At 40.8% G+C, this 25,291-nt stretch overlaps 1 long non-coding RNA gene across 1 annotated transcript; it reads right to left on the bottom strand.

The window, feature by feature from the left end:
• Window positions 1–371: 371 nt before the first annotated feature.
• LOC139169072 (uncharacterized) lies at window positions 372–23,387 on the bottom strand. The gene is made up of 3 exons (XR_011559420.1): window positions 23,364–23,387; window positions 8,382–8,463; window positions 372–441 (listed from the first exon to the last, which is right to left on the bottom strand). It is a non-coding gene; the product is annotated as an uncharacterized lncRNA (long non-coding RNA).
• Window positions 23,388–25,291: the final 1,904 nt, after the last annotated feature.

Raw genomic sequence — 25,291 nt, 5'->3', positions numbered from 1 at the left:
GATCTTTTCCTATTGAATTTTTTGCTTCTGGAAATTATGACTAATAGTCTAAATGAACATAGTAGTCTAAATGAACATATAAATTCTAAAATGGGTTCTACAATACCTATTATTTTCAACCAATACAGCCAATAGTCATACTGGCTAAAAATGCTGGGATTTTTTATTTGTTTGGTTGACTCTTTTTCATTATATATGTGAAAGGTGAGACAAAATCCTTGATAAAAAAGCAACTAACCAAAAAACTATGTATTCATAAGAAAACATTTTATGCTTGAACAACCACAAATGTCCTCACCTTTACAATCTAAACTAAGTTCTTCTATCAGCATGATAGCTTCCTTATGAATGGAAGAAAGTGATTCAATATCCTCGGTAGTTGAATCTGAAGATGGAGTTCAGATGGACTAGATTATTACTAGTACTCAAGGTTCTATAAAGCTATGAATGAAACAAGTAGAATTAAACATAATTATATTCTAAATGAAAACATCCTTCATTTGTTTTATTAACTTTTAAATCTACTAAGAAACGTTTACAAATGGAAATTGACTTAATTAGATGCCACATCAAATCATGATTTAATAGCTCACAAAGTAGTATTTCTAATAAATCAATTTAATATTAGGAGTTATGACTATCCCTGTATCACACCCAGGAGACATGCACTAACCAATATATCTCAGTCTGCACAAAAGACTACACTTTTAATCGTAAATTATTGTTTAAATCATTTATACTGAAGTATATAAAGCTATTAATATATTTTATGTGGAAACTTCAATATTTGAGCTATCTTATGCAATCTAAATTGTGGTTGAGGATTCTGCCATGATACCTTGGTGTCACGGGATACAGTTACATCAATAGCTGCTGTTCCCAGGTACAGCTTCCTAATCAATCTTCAGACACAGATAGTCCTTGACATAGAACCATTTGTTTAGTGACCATTCAAAGTTATTGACAACACTGAAAAAAGGGAATTACACTTACAACTATTGCAGTGTCCTCATCATCATGGGATCAGAGTTTAGGCACTTGGCAACTGGCATGCATTTATGAGGGTAGCAGTCATGTGATCACCATTTGAGACCTTCCCAGCAGACTTACAACAAACAGTCCATGGGGAAACTTTGTTCACTTAACTACTGCATGATTGCATCCCTTAATGATGTTAAGTTCTGATCCCAACTATGGTTGACAATCAACGATCTGTATGTACATCTCTATTTTTTTTCAAGTGGTGTCAGTTGCAGTATTTTCCCAAGGCACCAATTTCTGTTAAAGCCTCGCTGACCTATAATTCTTTACTTCTATAGAATTATTACCAAAATATGTTCTCTAATTCCATAATTTGCTCCCTAGTTCAACTTTTGATTTTAAATCTGTGAGCAGCAATATGTAGAGAAATAAACAATTGTTACTGTTTTTCAGAATCTTTCATTTCTTCCCTAAAAATTTTATGCTTCTTCATTCTTTATTAACTGCTTACATTCAATGATATATAAGCACAATATGTTTGCATGCAATGCACAAAAGAATTCTGCCTAAGGCTCAGGAGTATAACAAAGAAAATTATTATTATTATTATTATTATTATTATTATTATTAATTATATTTGTATATATTGTATTTGTAGACTCGGGGTGGCTCACAACAATAACAAAGACAATGTAAGAACAAATCTAATAATTTAAAAAACACTAAAAACCCTATTATTAAAAGCAAGCATACACACAAACATACCATGTATAAACTGTATAGGCCCGGGGGAGATGTCTCAGTTCCCCCATGCCTGACGGCAGAGATGGGTCTTAAGAACTTTACGAAAGGCAAGGAGGGTGGGGGCAGTTCTGATCTCCAGGGGGAGCTGGTTCCAGAATGTCGGGGCCACCACAGAGAAGGCTCTTCTGGGTCCTGCCAAAAAACATTGTTTAGTCGACGGGACCCGGAGAAGGCCAACTCTGTGGGACCTAACCGGTCACTGGGATTTGTGCGGCAGAAGGCGGTCCCGGAGATATTCTGGCCTGCTACATTCAATCCTGGACTATAGCTCGCAAACTGGAGAATTTTGATATCATTATTAAAAGAAAGTACAGTATTAGATTTTGATTTCTGATGATACCTAAATTTAAAGCAGGAGACATATGAACATAGCATGTTTTGGGAGTATCTGAATATCTGAAGACAAGGTGATGGAAACAATATCACTCTGATTGGCCAGGGACAAAAGACAGAAGTCGCTTTTTTTAATAATTGAAGAACATTTTAAAATAAATTCTGGTATGAATTCTATTACATTTAGGTTTTAGGAATCAGTTTGACAATCTCTGTTACAAATATTTACCAATAAAAATTGGAAATGAGGCAGCTATTGTGAAAAATAATTTAAAGGGATGAAATTGGCTTATTGTAAAAAAACTAGTGAGAATTTATTCTGTAATTCTATTTTTAGACTTTTTAGTGTTGTGACAGTGGCCATACCACAAATCTTAGCTTACTGATCCTCATTTTGGAGGGTAGTTTAAAGTCAAATTCAAATTGGCTTACTGTGCTTTTCACTTAAAGCTTTAGAAATATGACTTAAATTAATGGCAACGTTTTGGAAGCTAAAATGTTCTATTCGCAGATTTGGCTGGATGTTTGAAAATAAGTATAAAAACTATTAAAATTTTAATTTTACTTTTATCCTGAAATTCTGAAGACTTAGAGCAGAGCATCCATTCTGAATCTAACGAGCATAATTGTGCAGCAGAAGGGTAGCCTAGATATCTATGAATCTCAATGGAACTTCCCACTATCAAGCACACTTCCAGCATGATTCCTTTAAGAAATAAATTAGTCAGTTTTCTCTTTTTGAAATTCTTTGCAGCATATGTGTGATGTGTAGGCTTCTGTTAGGATCAAAAATTTAATTTGCACATTTGAGAGCATAGCTACTCTACAGCGGTACTGAGGATGTGCCTCAAGGGTGCATTCTTATAGAATTTTAATAAGTTTTGGCTACGAGTATCACTGGTCTAATTGCAAATGAGACAGAATTTTACATTCTTAATTAAAAAAAGACCCCCATACCTTTCTTCAAGTGATGCTTCACTCAAACTGCTCTCATCTTGTGGCTGATATTGATTACTATAAAGCTGTTGAGTGACCTTCTGTTTAGAATTCCGCCTTTTCTTTTCACTTTTTCTGTGGCTTTTAAATGGGAGGATTCCCCAAAATAAAAATAAATAAATAATGGAACACTACTTTAAAGATGATTTTATTTATGAAAAAGTTAAAATATAAAAATAAAATGAAGACATATTAAAATTCAACGAATGGCACCATTTCTAATATCTGACGGTATACCGGATTTAGGAATTCAAAGTTATATGAATAAAGTGTTAATTGTATCAATATAATGATATATAGCTGTATACATCTGGGAACAAATCTGTAATGAAGCCCCAAAGCATCTATCGTAATGCTTCTCAGTAAATTGAAGGAATTTTGATCTTCACTTGTGCTTAAACTGAAATATTTCTCTATCAGTACATGAGTATCACATTTAAAATCAAATAAGAGACCTGAAGGACAAATAGTAACTGTTATTATTTTATTATTAGATGTTTATTCCATTTATATATATTTAAAACTCAAGGCACCAAACATACCTAATACACCTGCCTCCTCATTTCCTCATAACAGCAACCTTGTAAAGTGGATTATGGCTGAGGAAGAATGACTGGCCCAAGATCACCCAACTGGGTTTCATATCTGTTCTGTCTGGGTCACTCCGGAAGCCAATACCAACCCAAAAAGAGAAGCCAGACACACCGGTAAAAGGCAAAGGCAGTTTATAAAATGCAAGAAAAACACAAGTAACAGAAAATGTCCTTACAAACAGGAAAACGCTGTATCTTCAAATAGATCCACGAAGGCAAAAGTCCATGCAGCAATACAGGATTCTTGCTGCCAAGACGAGGTTGTAGATAGCAAACCTACACCCCCCACGGGTCTTCCAAACTGCTGGGCCACAAGCCAGGAACAGAGACACCGAGAACAAAGCAGGACACCGTAACTCCAACTGATAACACTCCACATGGCTTCAAGGGCTTGCCTGCCTTTTAAACCCTGCTAAGGAGGACCACACCCAAGCCCAGCTGTTCCTAATTCAGTGCTGATAATACTTCTTTAATTGCTCCTTTCTTTGATCTGAATGTCTCTGTCGCATGTCAATGACGGCTTGTGCTTCATCACCTAATGACTCCAAGCTACTGGCTGGGGAGAGCCCCCCCTCTCATGCTGTTCTCCTTCGTCCCATTCCTGACTTTCCTCTCCCCCGTCCGACTGTTCAGCCCCCTCCTCTTCGCTGTCATCCTCCTCCGGGCATGGAGCCAGCAGAGACACAGCTGGTCCCTGAGTAGCCTCAGGCTGAATCACAACAATATCTAAGGGAGGCATGGAGCTCAGTCTCCTGTTTTTTTTAGGATAGCATTTTAACCATTATTACCATGGTTATATATGACTGTTTTCTCAGTCGTGGGGCTATTGATTGCACTTGCACAGATCAAATTCTCTGAGCTCTGCACCCTTAATAATGTGTCCCAACTACCAAGACTGGAATCTATGGCCACCATCTCTCTCATAACATTCTATAAAGAGTGGGAGATTTATGTCATTAGAAAGCTTTCATTACAGGAAGAGAAAAAGGCAGAATAGCTACTACACATATGATAACCAATTACACTCTCAAGGCTTAGGCCTTTCGTTTTGAAAATATCTCAAGCAGACATCACCAGTGGGGATTTGAACTAATTGGGATCGTGCTAATTTTTTTAAAAAAGTGTTTTTCCCAGTTTGGAAAAAGGAGAATGTATAAAGAAGTTTCTGAAAAGTCTATAGAAGGTGAACAGGATGGAGTCTGTCAACCTTCACAAATCCTAATCTGATCTCCAGTAGAAGTGTCAATTTGCAATAGTTCGTTTAGTGACGGTTGGAGCCACTGAAAAAAGTGACTTATGACCATTTCTACTTACTACAGATGCAATGTCCCAAGGTCATGTGATCACTTTTTGCAACCTTCTGACAAACAAAGTCAATGGGAAAGCCAATTCAGATGGCTTGGCAGATGATGTTACCAACTGAACAGCTGCAGTGATTCACTTAACAACTGTGGCAAGAAAAGTCATAAAATGTCTTGCCTAGCAGTAGAAATTTTTTGGCTCAATTGTGGTCATAAGTCGAGGATTACCCGTACTTAATCTGTTTTATCTATTTTGTTATCATAAGGGAGAGGGTGAATAGATTTACTACATACGATTTCTTTCATCATTGATAACCATCTCAAAATTCAAATGAATCAGCACCCCCAAAGTTTTAAAACTTTGAACAAAGCTTTTGGGTTGGACTGCACCCGCGGGTGTACAGACCCTAAAATGGGCACCACACCTGCTTCTCCTCTACAGGGAAGTTCTGGGCTCTCAAAGTTTTCAAACTTTCAATGAAGCTTCTGTCATGGACTGCTTTTTTAGGGGTCATTGAAACCTCCGGAGACCTGGGAGGGTGAAAAACAGCCAAACTGCCCAATCAGAAGTTTATTTCCGAACTGTTTTTGTTCAACGACATCCCTCCGTCTGGAAGGCCAAAAATCAGCTGGAATCCTACGCATTCCTGGGGGTGGCAGTACGGGGGAGTTTTATTGCCTTGTGGATGTGGGCATACATGCACGCTATCGTGCACACAAACGCCCTTTTGGACCCGATCTATCACTGTTTTATAGGGTCTAACTGCTTGAGCAGGAAGGGGTTGGACTAAAAGACCCCCAAGGTCCCTTCTAACTCTGTTCTTCTGTTCTGAGAAAGATGAGATTCCATAAATCTATTTGACATCTCAGACCAAAAAGCCTATTGTTATGTTTGCAAGTTGTTAGAATAAATGTGATCGCTGATTGGAGCAGGGCGACCAATAAGAAGCCTGCTAGCGCAACCAATGGGAAGCCTGGGCGCGACCAATAAGGAGCCTCCGGGCTCAACCAATAGGAAGCTCCGGCGCGAAGTCTTGAAACATTGTCACCAATCCCTGTGCTAATAGCAATGTATATAAGGTGCGGTTTTGGCCGGTTGTTTTCTAAGTCGCTACCTGCCTGCGACCTGATCACTTTAGATGTTCCTGATTATTAAATAAAGAGCTGTTATCTTTATCGGCCTCCAGCCTCTGATTTAACAGTGGCGACGAGGGGTTCGAGCCTTCGCATTCCAGAGATGGCTTCAGCAATGCCGCACGCATTGCCCTTCTTCAACCCCGACGACATGTGGACAGCATACATGTCCAAATTTCGCATCTTCCTCCAAGCGAGCAACCTAGATGACGCATCGGGGAACAGAAAACGAGCTATATTCCTCCATTACTGCGGTCCAGCAATCTACAACCTAGCCACTACGCTCGGAGATGAAGAATCCATCGAGAGCATCTAAACATTTTGACCCTGGTTTTCAAGTTTCCGTTCTATACCTTCCCTTGATTTCAAGTCTAAGAGGGCAGTAACACTGCCCAGACACTTGCAGAAATCCAGAGCTTTGACGTGAGAACACACAAAACCCTTTTGCTAAAAAACGTTCTCCATTCTTGGCGGAGGGGGGAGGGATAAATTCTGAAATTGTCATCGCTAGCTATCTTTTTCTTGTTTATCTTTTGTAGAGGTGAGTACTTCTATGATTCACGTTAGCTTTATCAGTCTGGCAGGGAATTGGAGAACGCCGTATTTTTCACTGGATGCAAATTGTATTGTATGCAACTCGTACTCAAATGTGTGCACAGTGGCACTTGAGTGCAGTTCCTTTAAATAAAGGCCATAATAAACTCAATCTCTTCAAATAATAATTGCACCACAAAGTATGCCCAAACCATGCATTGATGATACTGCCTTTTCATTTGGCCAAAGGCTGAAAAATCAACAAAGTTCTTCCATTTGGTCAGTGTAGGTCAGAAAAGTCAACATGGCAGCTATTGTATTGCAAGCGAAATAGTGACTGTTTTTAAGGTATATTAGTAAAAGCTTAGCCGGAGTGGGGCAGCAGGTAGAGTGCTGTACTGCAGGCCACTGAAGCTGACTTGTAAATCTGAAGGTCAGCGGTTCAAATCTCACCGGCTCAAGGTTGACTCAGCCTTCCATCCTTCCGAAGTGGGTCAAATGACCCGGATTGGGGGGGCAATAGCCTAGCTCTGTTTAAAAAGTGCTATTGCTAACATGTTGTAAGCCGCCCTGAGTCTAAGGAGAAGGGCGGCATAAAAATCAAATAAATAAATAAATAAATAAATAAATAAATAAATAAATAAATAAATAAATGTGGCATGACTAAATGCCGAAGGCACACGGAGCACTGTTACCTTCTCACCAAAGTAGTCCCTGTTTTTCTATTTTCATTTTTTTATGTGCTTCCAAACTGCTAGGTTGGCAGAAGCTGGGACAAGTAACAGGAGCTCACCCTATTACATGGTGCCAGGGCTTCAAACTGCTGAACTGCCGACCTTTCAAACGACAAGCTCAGCGTCTTAGCTACTGAGCCACCGCATTCCTTTTATGTGTTGTATTTATTTATTATTTAATTGGATTTGTAATGCCGCGCCTCTCCGAGGACTCCGAGGAGTGGTCACTTCCATTACCAATCATTCCACAATCGTACTAAAAACATTTGTTGGTCAGGGGGAAGATCTAGTAACCCCAGGCCTGGCGGCAAAGATGAGTTTTTAGACTCTTTTGGAAGGCAAGGAAGAAGGGTGGGGGCCTTTTTTTGCTTTTGCGCATGTTTAGGACAATCAAACAATTGAATATGATGATTGTTCCTGAGATGTATTTGTTTCCGGTATTGCCAGGTGTTTTACAAGGGGCTAAGTTAAGGGAATTGGGATAGGAAACTTAATTATTGGGTAGAAGAAGATAAAAGACCAAGAATAAGGAAAAAGTGGTTAATAGTTAATGAAAAAGATAAGAGGGTGCCAGCAGCCCTAGTTTGGAGTTGTATAGAGATGCATTGTATGTAATAAATAGACATAAAACAAACTTAAATAGGGCAATAAGAGAATTTAAGGGACAAGGGATAACTAGGATAGAACAATTATACGAGAATGATGGAAGCGTTAGTAGAAACAGCAGAGACAGTTGCAAATAAATACAATATGTACATACTTATGTACTTTGCTTACTATTGTTACATTCATGATTTCAATAATTTCAGTTTGTTTATTTATGACTTCTGAAAATGAAGGAAACTAATTCAGTATGCTATGATACGTGTCTGAAACATTACATTTTTAAAAAAATATAAAAAAGAGTAAAGGAATTAAAAATGAAATCTTATTTCCCCAAAATATTATGGCTGACTTGCAGAAAAACTCACCTGTTGGTCTTTTTGAAGTATCCCAATTCTATCATTTTGATGTTTTGCTGTAGCTTTCAATCTGGCGTTTTCGATCTCAAGTCTTAAAAGAAAAACAATACAATGCCTCTATGCGTGAAACTTCTTGGTAGCAGCAACAATAGCCCGTGACTCTTTATCGGTCTGGCTATATTTCTGCTTTGTGATTGAAAGGGTCCTTGAAAAATAAGGGAGCTGATAAATTAAAATACCCGGATGGGAAAGGGAAAAAGGAAAGAACTTTTTGAGAGAATGTTAAGCAGCGATGTTTTGCTGTAGCTTTCAATCTGGCGTTTCTATCTCAAGTCTTAAAAGAAAAACAATACAATGTCTCTATGTGTGACAATCGTTTGGGCTTCTGCGGTATCTGGGTCAACGGGGAGCTGTTGATAAGCCTGCGCAAGGTCCAATTTTGCAAAAATGGACCCATTACCCAAAGTGTGTAAAAGTTGTTGGACTACCGGAATAGGGTAAGCATTATGTTGCAATGCTTTGTTAATGGTGGCTTTGTAGTCCGCGCAAATTCTTATGGAGCCATCTGGCTTGATGGGGGTGACTATAGGCGTTTCCCACCTGGCATGATCCGTTGGAATCAATATGCCTTGAGCTACCAATTTGTCTATTTGTTCATCTACTCTTGGTAATAAGGGTATCGGAACTCTATGGGGTTTTAAACGAATAGGAGCAACGTTTGGGTCCAAATTAAAGGAAATAGGGCTACCCGTATATTTACCCAGTTCACTGGAAAACACCTCAGGAAATTCACTCAGCATGTTTTTTGGATCATACATATCACACACACTGTGGGCCCCTAAAATTGTGATGCCTAAAGGCTGTAACCATTTAAGCCCTAATAAGGTATGTTTGGGGCCATCCACCACAATGAGAGGTAAGAGACCTCGGAACCTCTTAAATACAACTGGCACATTTAGGCACCCTAGTACAGGAATTTTTCCGACCTTGAAAATCACTTAAGCCCGCATCCCACGGTTTTAAATCGGATTTCTTTACGTGTGGCAAATAGAGTCTAAGTTTTTGCCAGGCGTTATGGAATGTCTCGAGCTCGTGTCCAGTTCCATTTCGCAGGGAAGGTTGTTTAACAATAGGGAAACAAACAATTTGTCCTCAGAAGGGGAAGAGTTTGAGTTGACAGGAGATGGGCAATTACCTCTTTGGTTGAAAGGGCGCGATTCGTCGGCTGGTCGAGAAGGATTGCGGGAAAACGGAGGTCGTCTGTTTCTGGACGAGGAAAACGGTCTAGGGTTCTGTGGAGTAGCCGATACGGGGCAATCAGCGCGGCAGACCTCTGCGATGTGTCCTCGGCGCTGGCAACGGCGACAATAGGCGTCTTTGAAGTGGCATCGGTAGCGGGGATGGTTGCCATTGCAACCGGCACACTTTTCCTGGTGAGGTGGGTCTTTGGCGTCCCGGTCGGACGGTCTGCGGATCTGCAGGCAGGCATCGTCTTGTGTGTCGGGATCCAGATGTTTGTCATCAGACGGGCAGCTGGGCCATTCGGAGTTGTCTGGAATATGGTGGACGGCAGGTGTGGTGTGCTTGATTTCCGTGACAGAAGTTTCGGATATTTCTGAAGCTTTAGCGGCTTTTAGGATGTCTTTGAGGGAAGCTTCTTCGTCCACAAGGTATTTCTTTTGGAGGGTGATGTTGTTCAACCCAAAAATGAGGCGGTCAACCAATTGTTCTTCGGGATCTTTGAATCTGCATTTAGGAAGAACGGCACGGAGGCGGGTGATGAAATCATTAGTGGACTCTCCTTCTGATTGCCGCATCTGGGCGAATTGGTGACGGTGTACATGAACGGGAGTCGTGGGCTGGAAATGCGCAGCAAGCTTAGTTTGTAGGGTTGACCATGCGACGGTTTCTAAGGTATCTGGGTCAACAAGAGTGGAGGCTAAGCTGTAAATTGCTGGTCTGCAATAGCTCAAGAAAATGGCTCTTTTCCTGTCGTCCTCTGCATCCTGCAGGTTGCTTGCCTGGAGGAAGATCCTAAATTTGGACATGTACGATGTCCATGATTCCGAGTCAGAATTGAAGAAAGGTGGTGGTGGAGCCATGGCCGAGCTCATGGTTGCTTTCGCGGGAGTTCGACCTCCTCGTCGCCACTGTTAAGTCACCACACTGAGTCGAGTTGAATCAAACCTTCCTTTATTATAGTACTGAGACAGAGTAACATTCACCAACTGAACAACTTCCCAACAAGGGCAACGGCTACTCCGTTGCCCTATTTATACTGTTACAAAAGCGCGGGCTTTAGCCAACTGACAATTATTTAACTTTCGCGGCTATTTTCCAATAGCCGTGTTTTAACCAATCAACGAATTTCTTACATTTATTTAAACGAACACAACATTTATAATGGGTAAAAATGTTCAATGACATATTTATATGAGTTTGTGCATATATGTATATGTCTCTATGTTCATATATATACCAGGGGTAGGCAAAGTTGTCTCTTCTATGACATGTGGACTTCAACTCCCACAATTCCTTTTTTTTAACAATAAATTTTATTAATTTTCTTAAAATAGACAAAACTGACAAACATACATTTAACATAGAAGTGGGGTTGTATCTTCCCCGCTTATTCTAGAAGTAAAATTTCAATACAGAAAAAAGAATACATTCAAAAAATGTTTTACATCAAACTTATTACATTTAAATGAAAAGAAGAAATGTGTTTAACTTTTAATGATAAATCTTCATACATAAACTAATTCTAACATAACTTTTGAATCTTATCCCTACTAATTCAAACATAACACTTAAATCATATCTCTACTACTACAATTCTATTTATTTATTTATTTGTTTTTACTTTTAATATTTCTTCTTGTTTATCCATATGTACACTTTGTTCCATATCTCATAAAATTCTGTTTCTTCTTGATCTTTTAACCGTCTTGTCATCATATCCATTTCAGCCCAGTCTAATATTTTTTTTAATAACTTCCTCTTCTTTGGGGATATTTTCCCCTTTCCAATTTTGCGCATATATTATCCTGGCCGCGGTCAAAATATGAATAACTAAATGTAAAATTTCTTTCTTATATTTCTGATTGATTATAGCCAGTAAATAGAATTCCGGGGTTATTTCTATCTCCTGTTTTACTATTTCTTTTATTATTCTTTCTATCATTTTCCAGTAAAGCTTAACTTTACTACACGTCCACCATTGATGGTAATAGGACCCTATTTCCTTCTTACACTAGCATGATTGGCTCAGGAATTCTGGGAGTTGAAGTCCACAATTTGCGTTTAAAAGAAGATTATAAGTATACTACTGTTGTATTTCTTGGTATTTTACTCTCCATTTTCTTGCTTTCTTTTTTATTATTTTTATTTCCCTTTCCTTGCTCTCCTTGTTTATTGATATTGGTATTAATTTTTGAAAAGAAAAAATAGTTTGAAACTATTTTCTGTTTTTGGTGTTGGATTGTTATATTCTGGTGCATCTTTTACTCCAAAAGTATGGTATACAAAACTTTACCTTCTTTAGTTTTAGGACGAGCACCAAGTTTAATCCACGGATCTCCGTCTTTTTCTAGACTGCTGACTATATATATATATATATATGTCACATGTTTAAGCTGAATTTGAAAATTAAGGGAGACTAGGATAGATCTATTTCGGCCTTATTTTGGCCTCATCGGCTAGCCATACCCACTGGGACTTGAACCTGCAACCTTTGCCTTGTAAGGCAGAGAATTATCCTCTAGGCTACAGTATCCAATCCCTTCAGCTCTGTACCAGGGAAGGGTTACATTTTATGTCGAATCACCCTGGTATATTGAAGGAACATCACAGCTTCTGTTTTGCCTCTCGGCCCAACCCAGGGCCATTTCCAAGGCAGTTAATTTTATTGATAGCCGACAATTCTATCTGTATGTGTCACATGTTTAAGCTGAATTTGAAAATTAAGGGAGACTAGGATAGATCTATTTCGGCCTTATTTTGGCCTCATCAGCTAGCCATACCCACTGGGACTTGAACCTGCAACCTTTGCCTTGTAAGGCAGAGAATTATCCTCTAGGCTACAGTATCCAATCCCTTCAGCTCTGTACCAGGGAAGGGTTACATTTTGTGTCGAATCACCCTGGTACAGTAGTATCTCGACATGCGAGTTTAATTTGTTCCGGACCTGGGCTCTTAAGTTGATCAACTCGTATCTCGAACGACTTTTCCCCATAGGAATTAATGTAAATAATTTTAATTGGTTCCAGCCCTCAAAAAACTCACAAAGTTAGTCTAAATTATGCAGAAAGACATGTTTTTAATGAAGAAATGTACATGTACATATAAATGAATAATGAAGTTTCTTTCACTTAACTTGTAAACTTTCTTAAACTTTTCAATTTACATATGTACACAGTAGCCTAATCATCTGTTTTTGCCTTTTTGGCTGCACTTTCACTTGGAGCAGCTCTTTTCATAAGAAATTTATCCAATGACATCTGCTTTTGCCTGCTTTTCAAAATGTTGCGAAAGTGAGTCAATGAGGTGTCATTGAAAAGTGCTGCTGAACGACTCGTGGCTACTTTCTCTGGGTGATTTTTTTCGATGAAACTAACAAAGTTCTCCCATTGCGCTAGCATCACTTTTATTTCACTGGTAGGAATGACTTCCTGTGGTTCCTGTACCTCTTCCTCACTGCTGCTCATTTCTTGGGTCATCTCCGTCTGTTGCATCTCATGGAGCGCCTTCAGGTCCTCTGTAGAGAGCGGTTCATGCTCTTCGACAAGCTCATTGATGTCACCCTCGTCTACCTCCAAACCCATACACTTACCGAGTGACACAATCTCCTCCAATGGGGTGTCAGTCTCGGTGACGTCCTCGGTCTCACCCTCAGGCTCAGCAGAGTCCCTTGGTGCAACAGCAGCAGGCCACAACTTCTTCCACGCTGAGTTCAAGTTTTGCCTTGACACTTCTTGCCAGGCAAGGTCAATGATGTTAAGGCAAGAAACGATGTTAAAATGATCCTTCCAAAACTCACGCAGTGTCAAGTTGGTGTTCTCTGTTACATCGAAACATTGGCGGAACAGATGCTTCGTGTACAGCCTCTTGAAGTTAGCTATGACCTGCTGATCCATTGGTTGCAGGATTGAAGTCGTGTTGGGTGGGAGAAAGAAAACCTTTACAAACTGAAATTCTTGAAGGATGTCCTCTTGAAGAGCGGGTGGGTGGCCTGGACCATTGTCGAGCAGCAGTAAGGCATGGAGGGGGAGTTTATTAGTCAAAAGATATTTCTTCACCGTAGGACCAAAAACAAGATTTACCCAGTCCACAAAGAACTGCCTCGTTACCCATGCCCTTGCATTGGAGCGCCACATGACATGGAGTTTTTCCTTTAGGATTTTGTGCGTCTTGAACGCGCGAGGATTCTCTGAATGGTACACGAGAAGTGGCTTTACAGTCACCCGACGCGTTTGCACACAATGCAAGGGTTAGACGGTCCTTCATGGGCTTATGTCCTGGCATGCGCTTTTCCTCGGCAGTAAGGAAAATCCTACAGGGCATTTTCTTCCAAAACAGCCCAGTCTCATCACAGTTAAATATCTGTTGAGAGACATAGCCTTCTTTTTCAACCAGGCTAGCAAAACGCATAACAAACTCCTCCGCTGCCTTGATGTCTGCACTCGCTGCCTCCCCATGCCTAACTACTGAGTGAATGCCACTTCTTTTTCTGAACCTGTCAAACCACCCATGACTTGCCTTGTTTTATCTATAGAGGTGTTCCAAATTTCATTGTGTGGAAAACATGAGGACGGAGTATTCAGTCTATTTACTACCTCCTCTACATGAAGGGGGCATAAAACCTAATTTCATTTAGCTTTGAACTTATTAGCTTATTTCCTTTTATTGCCACAGGTACTGTGTCACACTTCATATTAATGAAAAGCCTGCCATTGCTACAAAATTATTTTATCCTTTTCTACCTACTGAAGAATCAAAAATGAACTTAAAATCAAAGAAATGGGGAGGAAATTAAAATGGAAGAAATGAGTGGGGGAAATCAGATGACTCCATGGAACAAAACAGTGAACCAAGTGTTATTTTGGCCAAATCAACATGAGTCAATACAAACTGGGCTAGAAAATTAAGACAACCACTTTGTGTGTGTATGTTATCTCTCTAGAGAAAATATTGGAAATGTTGAAAGGCCCTTAGACACCAGGCAGCCATTTAAGTTGCAGCGCAAATGTTTATCTTTCTGTTGAAGACCCACCCAAATCCCTTAGTAAATTTTAACAAAGCAACCCCCATATTTTTCATCTCTGAAGTTTTGCAAATATTTGTGCTTCAAAGAAATATTACAAGGCCCAGCTAGGTTTTGTTTTTGGTTTTTGGTTTAACAGCTCCTTTGCAGTTATTACATTTAAGCTGAATTGAACTATCAACCTTTTCCTTCCTGTAAATTAAATAGGTAGGCTGCATATGAAGTGAAAACTTCTAAATGTCACTAATTTCTAGAACCTTGAATTGGTTTTTAATTTAGCTTCTTTTAATTATTCTGCAAAATCAGCATCCCCCGGGTTTTAAAGGGGAAATTCTGCCAGCGCCTCCCAAGCTCCCGCAAAAGTGGAGAGAGGGGGACAGCATCTGCAAAGGCACCACCCATGGCAGAGGGGCTTCCCAGGAGGCATCTGGCACCACTCCACTAGCTTGTTGGACTTCCAGTGAGCCAGATGACGAGGGACCCGGGTGGGGAGTGTAAGGGGCTGTCGCCAAGTTCCAGTAAGGAGAACTCATGTACGGCACAGGCACTAAAGTGCAACAGGGCAGTCTGAAAGAAGATGGCGTGGTGAAAAAGTTTGGCACGGATAAGGGAGCCCTACCTGCTGGAGATGAAATGCCAGGGTGGTGCCACAGAGGCGGTGTCTGGAAATAGTCTGTGCAGCAGGAGGTGAAGGGTGGCTGGGAAGGGCTGGCAGGTGGTGCTCACCAAGAGGACGAGGGTGGAGGTGGCTGACGGAGGGATGGACCGAACTCAAGGACCGGGGTGCACCGTCTGATCTCGAGGACCTGGATTCGGCGCTTCCATATTCACTCAAGGGCTTCAAAAGAGAGTTGATGGTGAAGGACCTCTTGGCCAGAGTCTCTGGGGTCTCCTCTTCTTTGATGAGGACAGATTCAGCCAGGAGGGGTGTCTGGGGATCTGGAGTACCGTCAGGGGGCACAGGTGTGGCCATGCAGAATGAATGGGCTGCGGTCAGGGTGAAGGTCACTTCCCCTTGGGGGGAGACAACCGTGTTCTGCAGCTCCAGGACTTCCGGAGGGGGGGGAATACGGTCCATGTCTATGGTCCAGTAGTGGCCCTTTGGTGTTGGGAGGGTCCACCATTCTCAAAGGGGAGCTCCACCTGGCTAAGTGCCCCCCCCCAAAGCCCTTACCTTCCTGAAGCAATATTTTACCCACAGACTAATAATGATGGGATTCTCCCAGCCCAGGTAGCTCTCTGAAAAGTGGGGAGAAGCAATTTGCTGGATGGTCTGAAAGAGAGGGAGGGAGGGGGGAGAAAAAAGAGGACCCCCACATTAGAATGGCCGAACAGGGAGGGCTCCTCTTCTGCGACCCTGGAGGGGGGTCCAGGCTCCCCCAATTCTTATCCCGGACCAGCTCCCGACATTTTACGTGGTATCTCCTGCTTTGACTATGTATCACCTGCATAGGGACTTTCCCCTTCAAAACTTCTCCTGCAACAGGGCAGTCTGAAAGAAGACGGGGTGGTGAAAAACTTTGGCAAGGGTAAGGGAGCCCACCTGCCAGAGATGAAGTCCCAGAATGGTGCCACAGAGGCGGTGTCTGGAAACAGTCTGTGCAGCAGGAGGTGGAGGGTGACTGGGCAGGGCTGGCAGGTGGCAAGTACCCCTTTGGGCATTCTCACCAATAAGAGGAGGGCGGAGGCAGCTGAAGGAAGGAACAGTCCAAACTTGAGGACCGGGGTGCACCATCTGAATTCGAGGACCCCATTTGGTGCTTCCATCTTCACTTGAGGGCTTCAAAAGAGAGTTGATAGTGAAGGACCTCTTGGCCAGAGGCTCGGGTCTCCTCTTCTTTGATGGGGACGGATTCAGCCGGGAGGGGAGTCTGGGGTTCCGGACCACTGCCAGGGGGCATGTAGGCCTGGCCATGAGGCATGAAGCAACTGAGGTCGGGGGCGAAGGTCACTTCCCTTGGCGTGAGACGACCGTGTTCTGCAGCTTCAGGGCTTCTGGGGGGATGGGATCCCTGTCTCCGGTTCAGTAGTGACCTTTCGGTGTTAGGCCCCATGTTGGGAACCAGAGCCTTATGCTGTCTACTGGTGGCCTCACTCCATTCCTAGGAGGTCTGTAAAGGGCGTGCATCAGCGCACTAATGTGTGTATTGTCTTTATCCTAACAATTTGTAAAAATCTCATATATTCACAATCATTTATAATTTTATTTGTAATCTTATACCTGCTTGACAAGTTAAATAAAAAACAAACATTTTTACAAACAGTAGCAGTAATATCTACTTCCATTTGGGAAAGGGCAGAATTGTACTAACTTACTAGCCATGTTTACTATATAAAACTACCTTCTTTATTTTTAGCAAATGCACCAAGTGTAATTCTGTGCAGAACTTTTTGATCATCAAACGGGCCCTCTTTTCTATTTTTGGTGTTGGATTATTATATTCTGGTGCATCTTATACTCCAAAAGTATGGTATACAAAACTTTACCTTATTTAGTTTTAGGACGAGCACCAAGTTTAATCCACGGATCTGTGCTGTTGTAAAATGGAATGTTTGCAACTGTCATTTCTTCCTAGTATATAGTGTGGGGATGGAGATTTGGTTTGAATGTAGCAAATAGATTGGGTGATTATGTTTTAGTGATCTGATTGGTTGGTGTAATCATAATTATTAGAAGGATTGACATGGTGATTTTTATGAAGTGTTTTTTGTTTAAGGCTGGTTTTCAAATTTCAAAATTCCAAAATCATAATTATTAGAAGGATTGACATGGTGATTTTTATGAAGTGTTTTTTTTTGTTTAAGGCTGGTTTCCAAATTTCTGGTAGGCGGGACGTGTCATCTCTTTTATTTATGCAAAGGGGGCTCCTCTCAATTTCTATGGCTTCCAGAGCAATTCTTCTATATAAATTCTCTGTTTTGTGAAGTAATTTAGTTTTTTCAAAGTCAATTTCGTGCCCTGTTTTTTTAATGTGCTGGACAAGGGAGGAAGTCTTTTCTTCTTTTTTAACTGCATTCACATGTTCTACAATGCGTTGGCTCACTCTTCGGTTGGTTTGTCCAATGTATGTGGCTGCACATGTTTTGCAAGGGATTTCATAGATTCCTTGGTATTCCAATTGGATTTTATCTTTGGGGCTCCTTAGGATATTAGATATTTTTTGCTTAGTGCAAAATGAAGTTTTGATGTTACGTTTGTGCAGAATTTTACTAATTTTGTCTGTGGTGCCCTTGATGTAAGGGAGGATGGTGGTACCATTGTCCTGTTCTTGATCTTGTTTTTTGGGGGGTGTCCCTTTTTTGATTAAGTTTGTGATTGTTTTCCCTTCGAATCCATTAGAAATTAATACATCTTTGAGTTTGTTCAATTCAGTTTTTAAGTGCTCATGGTCAGCTAAGCGTTTGGTTCTGGTGATGAGAGTTTTGGCCACTGAGGTGATTTGTGCGGGGTGGTGGTGTGAGTGTGCATTTAGATAACGGTTGGTATGGGTTTTCTTTTGGTAGATAGTGTGTCCTAGGCTGCCATTGGGTTTTTTATAGACCAGTACATCTAGAAAGGGAAGTTGATCATTGATTTCTGTTTCCATAGTAAACTGTATTTTGGGGTGTAGGCTGTAAAGATGTGTGAGGAAATTGTCTAGTTTTTCCTTACCATGTGGCCAAATTCCAAAGGTATCATCAACATATCTCAGCCAGAGTTTAGGTTTGTATTTGGATTGCTCTAATGCATTATTTTCGAAATATTCCATATAGAGGTTGGCGATGACCGGTGAGAGAGGTGATCCCATGGGGGCTCCCTCTATCTGTTTATATCTTTGTTCGTTATAGATGAAGTATGTATTGGTCAGGCAGTGGTTGGTAAGGTCTAGGATATATTTGGGGGGTTTGTGTTTGTCCTGGATAGCTGTCAAGGCTTCTTTAATAGGTATTTGTGTGAAAAGGGACTCGACATCAAAACTCACAAGTAGGTCATCGGGTTGTAGGTTTTGTTTTTTAATTATTTGTATAAAGTGGAATGAATTTTGAACATATGAGGTAATAGTTTCTGTATATGGTTGAAGGTATTTGGATAAAAATTTGGCAAGGTTTTGTAGAGGGGAGCCTATAGAACTGACTATTGGCCTGAGAGGTATTCCTTCCTTGTGTATTTTTGGAAGGCCATAGAGTTTTGGACATATGGAAGATTTTTCTCTGGGGATGATTTTTTGCTGGATTTCTTCGCTGATGGGAGAGGCCTTGATTTTGGATTTTGTGGTTTTTTCTAGGTAGGTGGTAGGATCTGTGCTTAGGAGTTTGTAGGCTGGGTTTTGTAGTAGAGTTGTCATTTTTTCTTTGTAGTCTGCTGTATTCATCACTATTGTGGAGTTTCCTTTGTCGGCTGGGAGGATGATTATATCATTGTCTTTCTTCAAATTGATAAGTGCATCTGTTTCCTCCTTTTGTATGTTGCTTTTAGGAGGTTTACTAGAGCAGAGAATATTAGTGACTTTAAGTCTGATTTTGTTGGCTGTATCTGGGTTGATTTTATTTAGAGTTGTTTCAATTCCACATATGATGTTTTCAGTTGGGATACGTTTGGGGGTTATTGCAAAATTGAATCCTTTTGAAAGAATATTGGTTTCTGTAGTGGTGAGTATCTTGTCTGATATGTTATGTACTGTTTTGGTCATAAGTTGTTGTGGAGGGCTGGGTTTCTGCTGTATTTCTAGTTTTTGGAGTTTTTTATTATGTGTGTCTGTCTTGTATTGGGTTTCTGTTTCTGCTCTCCAGATTGATATTTGTTTGAATTCATCCCAGAGTATAGGGTGTACTTGGTTGCTGATTTTAAGGTGAAGAGAGAGTAGACTTTTGTTGATTTCATCAAGTATGAATCTTTTTTTGTGGAGTTCATTTCTGATTAGGGCTAATTCAGTTCTTTTTAGGATCCTCTCAATGGTTGGGGTTTTTGGGTGGAATTTTAGTTGGAAGTATTTGGGAATTATTCTTTTGTCCCTGCAGTTGCGTACTGAGGTCTTGTCTTAGCCGGCTGACTTCCGGTCCCACCTTGGTCTGCATGTCTTGTAGCTAAAGTATGCAGGCCCTGTTAAAAAAGGAGGCCGCCGAGGCCGCTCTTAGTGACCAGGATATCATTTGATGCATTTTGTGAATCAAAGTCTCGGCTCTCCTATTGTTGGGCTTTAAGCCCTCAGCAAGCTCTGATGGAACAATTGCGTTTGAGACCAGACCTGCCACTGGTGCGTCTATAGTTGAAAAGGACAGCAGATCCTTGATCTCGGGGTCGAAGGTGTAAAATCGTTGCTCCATTACAGAAGGACCTTGGGCAGCCGCTGGGTGCTGCCATGGGCATTTCACATTTTCCACAAATATTTGAGACGATGGAATGTGAGTTGATTCCTTTTGTGGCTCTGAAAATAAACGGGCCGCTGGCTGTAGTCCGGCCGCTGCTTCCGAAGGTTTGGAAGAGGTACTTATATCAGTAACTTGCTTTGCCTTCCTGAGAAGGACGTCAAACAGAGCCGGTCTAAAAAGAGATATGGATACTGGCTGCTCAGAGGGAGGATTGTCGGCAAAAGTTCGAGTTCAAGAGGCCGCTGGGAAGCCCCGTCGCCCGGCTGTCACTTTTTAAAACAGCCGGGGGGCTTCCCAGCATCCTCCCGAACCCGAACGCCAAACTCAAACTTCTGGGTTCGGTGTTCGGGAGGCCACCGAGAAGCCCCTCGTTGTTTTAAAAGGTGACAGCTGGGAGGCGGGGTTTCCCAGCGGCCTCCCGAACGCCGAACCTGGAGGAAATATTTGGAAGAAATAGAAAGTTTGAAAGAAAAATATAAAGAACTGAAACTAAATGAAGACACTTTGACTCAAACGGGTTTTCAATACAGTGGACAAATAAATGTATCAAAAACTGAGATTCCAATGACAGCATCCAAATTGGAACATTTCAAGAAAAATAAAGAAAGATTGGAAATAGAACTTGGTTCACTACGCTCTCATTTGAGTTCTGTTCTTCAGGAACTTGATCGTTGTCAGGTATCAAAAAGGGATCTTAAACGATTGCTTCAGCGATCGTTCCGCTTAAACGACAAACTGAAGAGTCATCTATGTACTGTACGAGAAACTAGCAGCTTCTCTCAACAGTTAGGAAAAGCTGAAAGTGAAGCTAATAATCTTGAAAAGGAGCTTCACCATGCAATTCACAGTCTATGGAAAAATAACTTGTTGTTAGACAGTATTGAAAGAGAACTAAAGCAGTCACAGTGCCAAGTGAAAGAACTTGAAAATGCACAAGTTGCAAAGGATCAAATAAGCACATATGAAATAAAAGAAATCGACGCAAGAACGTTTAGCACAAGTCCAAAGTGAAAATCTCTTACTCTGACAACAGCTTGGAGATTTTCAGAACGAGGCCATTATCAAATATAAAGCATTGATTGATATTCAAGATAAATTCAGTGATACTGAAAAGCAAGTTCAGATGAATGAAGAGAGAAATGAATTAATTACAAAATGTAATGGTTTAAAGGACCAAGTCATTAAATATGAATCTGAGCAAATAGATAGAGAAGTATGATTTATGTTCTGTCAATTCCATCAATGTAATCATTTTTCAGGATACAGATTTCTAAACTAAGATTAATTTTCCCTTGGAGATACTATATTAACACTTTGAATTGTGACCGGAAACTGATCGGCAACCAATGCAGGCTGTGGAGTGTTGGTGTAACATGGGCATATCTAAGGAAGCCCATGATTGCTCTCGCAGCTACATTCTGCATGATCTGAAGTTTCCGAACATTCTTCAGAGGTAGCCCCATGTAGAGAGCATTACAGTAGTTGAACCTCGGGGTGATGAGGGCATGAGTGACTATGAGAAGTGACTCCCGGTCCAGGTAGGGCCACAATTGGTGCACCAGATAAACCTGGGCAAACGCCCCACTCTCCACAGCTGAAAGATGGTTCTCTAATAATCCCCCCCCCCAGGGTAATGGATGACAGATGGAATTGTCCTTGGGAGGCAAGACCCACAGCCACTCCGTCTTATCAGGGTTGAGTTTGAGTCTGTTGACACCCATCCAGACCCTAACAGCCTCCAGGCACCGGCACTGCTTCATTGACTGGACATGGGGTGGAGATGTAAAGCTGGGTATCATCAGCGTACTGATGATACCTCACCCCATGCCCCTGGATGATCTCACCCAGCGGTTTCATGTAGATATTAAATAGCACCAATCATTCATTCCAAACATATTGCTACACCCACCCTAGTTATCCATCAATTAAAAAAACCCACAGATTAAATTAACTAAAAACAGTAAGCATAAAAATTTATACATTAAAAATATACAAAAATAGGGAATCAATTGTTAGCTAATAGTTCTTAGTCATTAGTCAGCTAAAAGTTCTTAAGAACAGCAGCAGCAAGATGGTGCCAGACTTCAAGCTGGCAAATTCTAGAAAAATCCAATGCAAATGTCCAGGTCTCTGATTATGGTGATAAGATAGTCTCCTCAGTGCTGGCCACTGCCACTGACCAGCACTCTGAGGTCCTGTCTCTTTACCTCAATTGATCTTATCCCTGGTTCTTTTTCTGTGGCAATCCCAGTTCTCGTCGGTCGCCCTGGTCACCCTCCAGTAGTTGCCAATCTTGCTGGGCGACATCTCCTGGCCCCCTCACCTTCCGTAGCCCCGTACGGCCTCTGAACCATCTCTGGACAACCTCCACTCGGTTCTAAAACGGTTCCTTGTGTTCTCCTCCTCCTCCTCCGCATCGGCTTTCCACCCCACGGCAACAGATGGTCCGGACTCTCGCATCGGTCAGCAGTCCCTCCAACGCCAGGCGCCCCCACCATTCGGCGCCCCAGGACTGTCTGTTCCAGCGGGTTATTCCAGTGGGGCAGATCAGGCACAGCTGTCTCAGGTTAATGTTGTTTCCCGGTCCAAGGCGGCAGGCAGGCGGCAAGTGGTTCCGGCGGTACCCGCAGCTCCGGCGGCTCAAATAATAATGGCAGCCGCCATTTTCCGAGTCCCAGTTGATCGGCTGGCCAGTTCTCAGTCTCTCACAGAGCTTTGAAAATTACCTTGAAAAAGCAGTCGACAGGAGCGTTGGGCGCAGCAGCTTCTTATCTCCCTGGGGCTATGAAAATAAGCTGCCAATTTCAACTAAAAGTCCCCTATTTTTGAGATGTTTCTACCGTAGTCTGGCGGAGCGGCGTCTCCTAGCTTCCTCCTGCTGCTCCACCAGAACCGGATCAAATTGTCCACTTAGGAAGCAACACTGATTGACAATCAATTTCACATGCTGTTGTGCACATTCAACTTTGTACAGAACAAAGTATTCAATGAGAATAATTCATTCAATCAGATATAGGATGTGTTCTTTGAGTATCCCCTTTATTTTTTTGAGCAGTATATATTTAATGTATTGCATCTCATAAATGGACTATATACGAACATTTAACGTAGATTAGTAAACACAATAAAATATAAATATTAAACAGATCTATGTTTAACTACCAATGCCTAGGCCCGTGATAGCGAACCTATGACATGCAGAGCCATATCAGAAGGTATGCAATGCGTTGGTTACATTTGTAATACTGTATGTTATAAGTAGCTGAAAACAACACAATAAAGTTTAAAAGGAAGTTAGTACTGTACATTGCAACAGTACATAAAAATTAATCAAATCAGTTCATATAAGAGAATGAATTTAATGTTATTACTATACTCACCCTGGACAGATTGCTTCCTTTTTCTCTGCTGGTGAAACACTTTCTGCTGAAATATACTGGATTTCACTTTTCATTATTCACAGCCAACAGTTCAGCATTAGCAATTTTTTTTCTCTTCTGATTCCAAGTCTTCGGAGAGGGGCGGCATACAAATCTAATAAATTATTATTATTATTATTATTATTATTATTATTATTATTATTATTATTAATTCCTTTTTCATTTTTTCCTCTTCAAGCTAAAACAGCGATATATTCTAATATTGCTTTAAGAACAGCAATAAAAATATCAATAAATTTGCTACATTGCAGATTTTTGCTTAATATTTCAGAACAGCCCAGAGGTGGGTTGCTCCCAGTGGCAGGAGACTCCCCCCACTTACCTGGGACTCACGAGCGCATGAACCGATAGCAAAAATATTTACAACCCACCACTGGAAAAGGCCTAGAAAAGAAAATAATCACTCAACACTATGATTACAAATTAATAATTGGTATGGTCTAATCCGAAATAATAGAAACATCACTTATATTAGGGGTAGGAAAAATACATTAGAAACACACATTTTTATTATAAGCAGAGCAGATGTAATTTTAAAAAGTGATCAACAACAATGTACTACAAAAACTAAACACAAGATAGAAATGTTTCACACAAAGCAAAAAGTGTGATTAAGAAATGGAAAGATCAATTAAGAACCTGTTCAAAAACCAGGTTCACATCTTGGATCAAATTTATAATTAGTGTAACAGTGGTGCACTTTGTTAATGAAATAGCACCTATGTAAACTAAGCTTTTTGAGTCCTTGTTATGGTTTTGTAGCATTCTTCAATTTCTGAGTGTTCTTAAAAAGGAGATGCATGAAAAAGATGTAATTTCTTCCCATATCCACATTAGCATTACTATGTGAAGCCAATGGACAAAGGCTTTTTTATATAGTGCCGAAGAACTGAAATGAACAGAATGGATGAAATGCAAGAAAGATGAAAGAATGAAAAACAGCAGGTACTTCTCTACCTCTTTTTGCAGTTGGTTCCTTTCTTTCTTCAAAGCCAGGAAAGCTGAATTCAGTATTCCTACCTGATTTTTAAATCTTGCAACATCACCTTCTAATTCTTCACCCAGATCTTTTTTGGCTATTTGAGGACATACTTGTTTATGGTTTTTCGCTTTATTTCCACTTTCAAGATCAGTACCTTTAGAACTATTGATACTGTTATTAAAATGGTATTCAGTGTCTTCACTTGGATTTTTTGTTACACTAATATAAGTTGTTGGGGGTAATTGGCTTATTAGCATCTAAAGTTTTAAAAACTGTATCTTTGGTAATGTCTCCATGACTTTGCAATGAATATGCAGGCTACAGCATGCCAAATCATATCAAAAAGGACTGAAATCCCTTTCATTGTCAATCAGTAACCCTTGAGATCAAATTACTAACAATAGTTTCAATCACAACATTTTAGAAAGTGCAGGTATCGAGAATTGAGCCAGATCTTAGTTTTTTATTTTTGCTTCATCTAGCTCTTGTATAATTTTGTGACCTTCTTTTACAAGCTGCAGTAGCTCAATGACTTGGTCATTTCCCTTCATAGGCAAAAGTAAAGGTTCCCCTGCACATGTATGCCAGTTGTTTCCAGCTCTAGGGACAGTGCTCGTGTCCGTTTCTAAGCCAAAGAACCAGCGATGTGTGAAGACGTCTCCGTGGTCATGACTCATGTGGCATGACTAAATGCCAAAGGCACACGGAGCACTGTTACCTTCTCATCAAAGTGGTCCCTATTTTTCTATTTTCATTTTTTATGTGCTTCCGAACTGCTAGGTTGGCAGAAGCTAGGACAAGTAACAGGAGCTCACCCTATTACATGATGCCAGGGCTTCAAACTGCTGAACTGCTGACCTTTCAAACACCAAGCTCAGCGTCTTAA

This window comes from Erythrolamprus reginae, chromosome 6 (assembly GCF_031021105.1).
Source record: "Erythrolamprus reginae isolate rEryReg1 chromosome 6, rEryReg1.hap1, whole genome shotgun sequence".
Taxonomy (NCBI): Eukaryota; Metazoa; Chordata; class Lepidosauria; order Squamata; family Dipsadidae; genus Erythrolamprus; species Erythrolamprus reginae.
This window is presented reverse-complemented; position numbering and strand designations above follow the sequence as displayed.